An 8,640-nucleotide genomic window follows, 5' to 3' on the forward strand; every position below is an offset into this window, starting at 1 on the left:
ATTCTATTTCCTTTTTCTGTAGCTTATAGTTTGTATATATAGGGGTGTACATCTTCTGTAATGAACAACAGAGAATAATAGACAGTTCATACATTTCTTTACAAATATATTAGAAAACTACATATAAATTCATCTTTAGTAATTTTTTTTTTAAACTTTGTATGAGTATAGACGGTCATCATATATTATACCAAAGGGTAACAAAAGTTGATTTTTTAACCAATAAATTGATCTCTAAAAACAAAATAAAATTCTATACTGTCGGTGAAAGGATGCAATAGAAGGAAAGTGCTAAGAAATGCATGTATACCGAATTTCAAGAATGCAGAAGTGAATTATTGGTGACAGCAAAGCCAAAAGGAATGAGCTAAGAAATAATGTATGCTAGTTGATCGATTTCTTAATTAGTTATCTAAAGCAACCTTGTTTTAAAAAAAGAAAAAAATGTTATCTAAAGCAAACATGCATGACCAAGACTATGTGGTTTAATGATACTTGAATTAGATTTTCATTTAGAAGAATTGTAAGTTCGAGCCTCAGTGGAGACATGATTGATTCTTTGTGTTTTAGTAGGTACTTGAGAAAGTATATGAACAGATATTACATTGTAATAGAGCCAGTAGAACCAGTAGCATTCAGAAAAAACAAACATGCATGAAAAGGACTCAAATATGTCTATATATACACTTGCTACTATGCAGTATTATTAAATTAAATTTAATCATATCAAAATTGTATACACGTAGAAAAATGCATGCAAAAGGACTCAAATATGTCTATATATACACTTGCTACTATCAGGACCGGATTTTAGGTTTTTGGGGCCCTGTTCTGGTAAATAACTGAGGCCCTCCAAAATCATAATTTTTAATATGCAAGTTTCGAACCTTTAACCTCCCAGTAAAAATACAATAAATACACATTGCTATCATCTCTTCATAGAACCTTTTAAGTTTAATTGAAAACTTTTAATTTTTATATCTAAACTAGCTCAGTAAATATTAAATATTGGACCTCTAAAATTTGGGGCCCCTCTAAAACTGGGGGCCCTGTGCGGTAGCCCAGCTTGCACAGCCTAAAATCCGGCCCTGGCTACTATGCAGTATTATTAAATTAAATTTAATCATATCAAAATTGTATACACGTAGAAAAATGCATGCACGCACGGACAAATGTGGACAACAAAATTACTTTCTGATTGATAGAGCTTCGATTTACAAATCAAATATTTGTAGTCACTCATGAAAAAAAAAAAAAACTAAAATTTGTGGTGACATCGATCAAAGATCAACCCACAACATCAAGAAATGTGACACAGATAATGGATGTGTTGAAAAGTGAAGAGTATAAGAGGATTGGTGTTTGGGGCATGGGAGGAGGGCAAATTATGCTGTGGAACCGTGTCCACCTTATGAATATATAGCTTTATAATTATAAACATATAGTTCAGTAATTATGAAAATAGAATTCTGTAATTATGAATATAGAATCCAAAACTGTTCATAATTATGTATATATAATTCAAAAATTACGAACATATAGTTCTATAATTATGAATATAGAGTTGTGAACATAATTATTAACATATAGTTCTGTAATTATGTATATAAAGATTCAGTAATTGTGAATATGAAGTTCAAAAATTATGAATATATAGCTTTATAATTATGAACATATAGTTCAGTAATTATGAAAATAGAGTTCTGTAATTGTGAATATAAAGTTAAATAATTATGAATATGAAGGTAAAAAATTATTAATATATAGCTTTATAATTATGAACATATAGTTCAGTAATTATAAATATAGAACTGTGTTCACAACATAACGATTGTAGGAGGAGTGGACAAGACTACTCTGGTCAAGAATTTTAATAATCAGCTCACCAATGATCCAGCACATCAAATCTTCAATATCGTAATATATATGGGTTACCGTATCTCAAAATGAAAGATCAAAATTGCTGAGCGGTTGGACTTGAAGATGATGATGAACAAAGAACTGCTGATGACAAAAACCACCAGCAGTTTTCTAACTGTTGGGTTGCTCTAAAGCAACCATGAAAAGGATTGAATCATATATCTATACATTAATTAATATTCTTGCTCCTATCTAGTTTAAATATAATTATTTCACAGCTGTGTACAGGTAGGAAAATGCAAGCATGGACAAATGTGAATGACAACAGGTCAACCACTAGATCTGCAGATTAGATTCAAATGTTGCACGGATAATTTTTTTTAATTATATATTGATAATAAAATTAAAGATTAAATTATAAATAATTTGATAGTAAATATGTTACCGGTAGTAATAATATTAGAGTAACGCAATGTAAAAGAGTGACAATAGTTGTATTGCTAAGTGTTTCAGTACAAGAATCAGAATGTGTCCTTTCAAGCTGAGGGGAGCTCCTACTTATACAAAAGCTGCTAACGGTAACAACATGAGGCATAAATGGGGAGCTAAGCCTTTAATTCTCTCTCATCAATGGTGGCTTCAATGGCAGTAAAGGTGACACCCGTTGCAATTCTGCCCGTTGGGGTTCCATGTGGTGCAGGGTTAGATGCTGCTAATGATCCGGGTCGGGTGCTAGCACCATTATCCTGTCACAATTCTAATCACTGAATTATTTGATTATAAGATTAGTATAAATGTATCACCAATTAATTGAATAATATATGATTTGGTTGTTTATAATTATCATGGAAAAATTGATATTGTAATTGATGGTTTTATTGGGATCGGGCGCGTATAGAGATACAGAAAGGGGGTAGGAAAATATTAGCTAGGTTTATTACCTAGGGCCTGGGCCAAAATAGTACTTACAAAGCCCGAGATACTCTCTGACCCAAAATCGCAGCGCAAAGAATACATAAATAATAAATACTATAGCCCTAAGGAATGAACTATAAATAATATTGTAGGCTTAGGGGATCAAACCATAGTATAGAGTTAGAGGTTAGGATCTCAAACCACTAAGCTAGTTAGGATTTAATGAGTTAATAGATGATCTTAAAGGAAGGGAAGAGTGTTTTATATAGTGCAGAGGGTCTTATAGATTGTTGACAAATGTACGGCATCGGACAACCTTCATTCTTGATCACACACATGTCCCCCCACTACTTTGCTTCCAACGCACTCCCATGCATAAGTGGAGTTTCTTGCTCTTTAGTACACAAGGGCTTGAGTGGTTTAGGTAGTTGGTGCTTGTGTTATTATGCTTGAGGTTGTGGGTTTGAACCCCATGAAAGCACATCTCAAGGCCGGATTTTAGGCTGTGCAAGCTGGGCTACCGCACAGGGCCCCCAATTTTAGAGGGGCCCCAAATTTTAGAGGTCCAATATTTAATTTTTACCTAGCTAGTTTAGAAATAAAAATTAAAAGTTTTCAATTAAACTTAAAAGGTTCTATGAAAAGATGGTGAGATTGTGTATTTATTGTATTTTAACTTAGAGGTCAAAGGTTCAAAACTTGCATGTATTGATTTTGGTAGGGCCACATTTATTTACTAGAACAGGGCCACAAAAACTTAAAATAGCACATCTTATAGCATTTTGCTCAATGCTTCCTTCTTCACCCCATTGGGCTAAGACTTATCCAATAAAATTGATCCCTGGGGTCCCATGTCCTCATCATAAGTCCCCCACCCCCAATAATTTAGGCAATTATATTTTTACTAAAATAAATATGAAAAAAAGAAAAAAAATATTATTACTAAAATAAATATGGAAAAAAAAGAGAAAATAATTTTCAAAAGGCATTAAACTGTGAAAAAATTGACCAGGACTATGTGGTCTAATGGTACCCGGGTTGGACTTCCATTTGGAAGATTATGAGTTCAAGCCTCAGTGGAGGCGTTATTGGTTCTTTGTGTTTCAGTAGGTTGAGAAAGTATATGAACAGATACTACAATGTAATAGAGCCAGTAACTTTCAAAAAAAAAAAAAACTGTAAAAAAATTGGAATTAAATTACGTGATTTATAAATGTTTTGTTCCACTATTAGATTTAAGTAATTTTTTATAGTAAAATAAATAGCTAGTAGTCCGGAATTAAAAATACTTGGAATCAAAATATGAGTAATTTCATTACTACTCTTGTATATTAGTGTAAGAAAGTAAAAAAGATAAGAAATTTAATAAAAATTAGAGAAAATAGTCAAATAGGTGATCAAACATTACCTGAAAAGTCAATAAGATACCAAAACTTTTTAAAGGTGCAATTGAACCCATCAATATTTTATTTTGGTACAATGAAGCCCAAAAAGCAGTTAGTAACCTGTGATAGAAGGTCACTAGGTTTCTGACATCTTTTTCCGACCGTCAGCGACCGGCGCCGTTTGCCGGTCGCCTTCTCCATCTTCATCGACCAGAGCATTTCAGGGGGGGAGAGAGGCGACCAAATCTTCTTGGAGAAGGCGACCAGAAATAGGTCGCCTCTCAGCGACCAGTTTCTGTTCGCCACTCAACGACCGGATCTGGTCGCCTCCTCCGGGAAGGCGACCATATCTCATTGCCTCTCCGGAGGAGGCGACTAGAAACTAGTCCCCTTTCAGGAGAAGGCGAGCTGAAACTGGTTACCTTCCACAAGGCGAAGGCGACCAGAAACTAGTCGCCTTCCAAAAAGTGAAGGCGACCAGATTTGATCGCCTCTCTCCCGGCCTCCTGAAATGCACTGGTCAATGATGATGGAGAAGGTGACCGACGCCGATCATCTACGGTCGGAAAAATATGCCGGAAACCTAGTGACCTGCTATCACAGGTTACTAACTTGTTTTGGGCTTCATTGTACCAAAATACAATGTTGATGGGTTTAATTGCATCTTTAAAAAGTTTAAGTGCCTAAAAGACATTTCAGGTAAGTTTGAGGGTCTATTTGATCCTTTTCCGTACAAATTATAATATTAAAATATATGATAATATAATAAGGAAACTTTTTACAAATTTTGAAAAACTTGGTTGTATATAATGTTTTGCTATTTAAGTTGTTTTGTTGCTTTCACTGTCAGAAATCAATATTTTTAACACATTTGGAGTAGTGTAAATTTGTATGATTTTTCAAAACGAAACTGTAAATAAGAAAATTATATTAAGCAATGTTGTTAATAAATAATTATTACTGTAGTACATTAATTTCGGCCAATTAGTACATAGAATTAATTCCTTAATTATAATAATATTATACTTAACTAGTATTTGCACCCGTGCGATGCATGGACATAGATAATAATAATAAAATTATTAAATAATATGACATAATAATAACAAAATAAGATAATTTGTATAGAGCAAATTATTAAATAACAATTAACATTATTGAAAAATTTATTTGTATACGGTATTTTTAGTCGTACTCACGGATTATCTATTATCCTCACAAATCAAAATTTTTAATCCCCTTAGATTACTTATTCTGGAAAGTGCGTGTTACGTACATTTGACTTAAAGATATGCTTTTTAAAAAAACAAATCCACGTATGATATAGAAAAAATGCTAAATATATAGTATAAAAATTATATGAATTTAATTCAAGAAAGTTAATACAATAATGCTAAATACAGTATAAAAGTATATGAATTTAATTCATATTATTTTTCAATTTAGACAGTTGACAGATAATTTAAACAAAGATTAAATTTTTTTAAATTTTATATACAAAAGAATGCTAAATCCAAGGGTGAATTATAAATTTGTTTTAAATTTCGGTAACAGTACAGTAAAGGAGGGATGAACAGATCAAAATAAAAAATGATATATCCAATAAAATCATGATGACAATCAAAATATAATTAATTAGATAATTATACACCAAAATTTTCAAATAAGTACTACAAATATAAATTAGGGGGTTCCTTGTACGCAGTGAGCACAGGTCTAGCTTCTGTGGTTCATGTTTAGTTGAACCTCTTTGTATGCAGTGAGCACAGGTCTAGCTTTTGTCGTTCATGTTCAGTTGATCCTCCCAAGTGCTCTGTCGGGTTGAACCCCCTTGTACGCAGTGAGCACAGGTCTAGCCTCTGTGGTTCATGTTCAGTTGATCCTCCCAAGTGCTCTGTTGGGTTAGGGTTCAACCTTTTGGAAGAATGACATCAATCTTATAAAATTTGAATGGTTATGGTATTTAGATAATAAATTAGATAGATAGATAGATATATATATACAATAAATGTTTTTACACTTTGGAGGAAAAAATTTGAATGGTTATGGTATTTAGATAATAAATTAGATAGATAGATAGATATATATACAATAAATGCTTTTACACTTTGGAGGAAAAAATTGTTTGACCATCATTTTGCTTTAATATATATAGAGATAGAGATTAGTTAAAATATATCTGTATAGAATTATAAATTTGTACTATTTTTCAAAAGGAAAGTGTAAGTAAAACAATTATATTTGGCTGTTGAAAACCATCTCCAGAAATAAGAGAAAACTTTATCGAATAAGTTTCCTATTAGCTTGTTACAAGGAAAAGCAACACCACTACATACCTACTAATCTACTACGATCCACTTGTCTGATTACGGAAATCGTCCAAATCATATAATTAATCCTTAATCTTTCATCGCACGAACTACGTACACAACAAAGTCAATTTTTGAAGTAATTTTAAGATTATTTGTCAATGCAAATTAAACTAGACTCATCTCTGCTTTTTGCTTAATTGCCACAAGATTTCGCATCACTCGCATTTGCAAGGGTTACATGTGTAGTTGTCCCCCAGACTTGTATCCATTCGCAGCTGCAAGCTCCCCCATCACAAATCCTCCAAATCGTTGCAAAACACACAAAATAAATTGAAAACTCGAGATCTATCAAATCTCAAAATAAATATATCTACAATTTTCACTTTATCATTAGATGACGCAAAAAAAGACAATGAAATCATTATAAAGAACGCAAAAGAACACAGAGATCGAAGACGAGGAAAATGAACGGAAAATAAAGAATTATGATTGAGATTACCCAAAAAAATGAATGGAATCATGATAAAGAAGACAAAATAACACACAGATCAAAAAAGAAGAAAATGAAGAATTATAATTTCTTATGTCTCAAATCCATTGTATTTATAGGTGAAAAATGTGAGAGTTATAAATTTGAATAATTTTTTAAAAGGAAAAGTGTAATCATTTATTTAAGGTCTTTAGATTTTAATCCTAAATGACACTTTTGTCAAATGATGTTGATATTAATAAATTGTCCCCGAATTTGGGCGAAAAAAATCTCACAATCACTTTGTTATTATATAGATACATATAAATATAGATCTAGATGTTGGTTGTTATTATTTTCGCAAGATTTATAAAATCGACTTAAGTGAATTATCGGCGACAGTAAAGCCAAAAGGAAAGAGCTAAGAAATGTATGCTTAGTTGATTTCTTAATTAGTTATCTAGCCAATCTACCTCAAGACAAAGATTGGGACACCTGGGTGTTCACTGAAGCTATGAAAGGTTTGAGGGTTCATCTTGCACGTGATGCTGGGGGAGCTCTCAACTGTAGAATTAGATAATTGTTGAGGCCTAGTCTCTCTTTCCTCACAAAAAAAAAAAAAAGAAGTTATCTAGCTAATTAAGCAATCTTGTTTAAAAAAAAAAAAGAGTTATCTAAAGAAACCATGAAAAGGATTTAAATATATCTATACACTTTCTACTATGCAGTATTGAATTTAATCATATCACAATTGTATACACCTAGAAAAATGCATGCATGCACAGATAAATGTGAACGACAAAATTACTATAGTCCGATAGATAATAACTTCGATTTACAAATCAAATATTTGTCGTCACTCATGAAGAAAATAAAAAAAACTAAAATTTAAGGTAACATCGATCAAAGATCAACTAACCCACTAGTAGCTTGTGGTTCACTGGTATCAAATTGCTCTCTTATGTGGGAGGTCTAGGTTTTGAGCCTCAGTAAAACAAAAGATCAACTAACCCACAACATCAAAAATTTTGCCAAGATGATGGATATGTTGAAAAGTGAAGAGTATAAGAGGATTGGTGTTTGGGAGGTTGGGGCAAGACTACTCTTGTCAAGAATTTTAATACTCAGCTCACCAATGATCCAGCACATCAAACCTTCAATATATATCATAATAATATGGGTAACCGTATCTCTTAATGAAAGATCAAAAAAATTCCAGCATTTTTCTAACGGCTGGGTTGCTCCAAAGCAACCATGAAAAGGATTGAATCATATATCTATACATTAACTAATATTCTTGCTCCTATCTAGTTTAAATTTAATTATCTCACAGCTGTGTACAGGTAGGAAAATGCAAGCATGGACAAATGCGGATGACATCAGGTTAACCACTGGATTAGAGATTCAAATAATGTTGGAGTTTTTAGATCAAATGATAATTTTAAGTGGTTATTTAATTTTGTGATATAAATATATGTGAGATCCACATCTAATTTGGTTGGATTAAAGTTGATTTGGGTTATTTGTAGTGAGACAAAAAAATTAGTATATTGTACGCTCAAAATAAATTATTGTGAATAAGAAATTGATTCTCAAAGTGAACTCAAAAATGAAACGTCAAAAACAAGAACAAATGCTTCAAATTCGGAAGGATGCAAGTTGACTACTTTGACTTTCGGAAGGAAGCAAGCATTGATTT

General features: G+C 32.1%; 1 long non-coding RNA gene across 1 annotated transcript; it reads right to left on the minus strand.

The window, feature by feature from the left end:
- Window positions 1-6,416: 6,416 nt before the first annotated feature.
- Window positions 6,417-8,054, minus strand: LOC109184350. Its single transcript, XR_002054750.1, has 3 exons — window positions 7,861-8,054; window positions 7,415-7,540; window positions 6,417-6,771 (listed from the first exon to the last, which is right to left on the minus strand). It is a non-coding gene; the product is annotated as an uncharacterized LOC109184350 (long non-coding RNA).
- Between the last annotated feature and the right edge of the window lie 586 nt (window positions 8,055-8,640).

Source organism: Ipomoea nil, unplaced genomic scaffold (genome assembly GCF_001879475.1).
Source record: "Ipomoea nil cultivar Tokyo-kokei standard unplaced genomic scaffold, Asagao_1.1 scaffold1259, whole genome shotgun sequence".
NCBI classification, from domain to species: Eukaryota; Viridiplantae; Streptophyta; class Magnoliopsida; order Solanales; family Convolvulaceae; genus Ipomoea; species Ipomoea nil.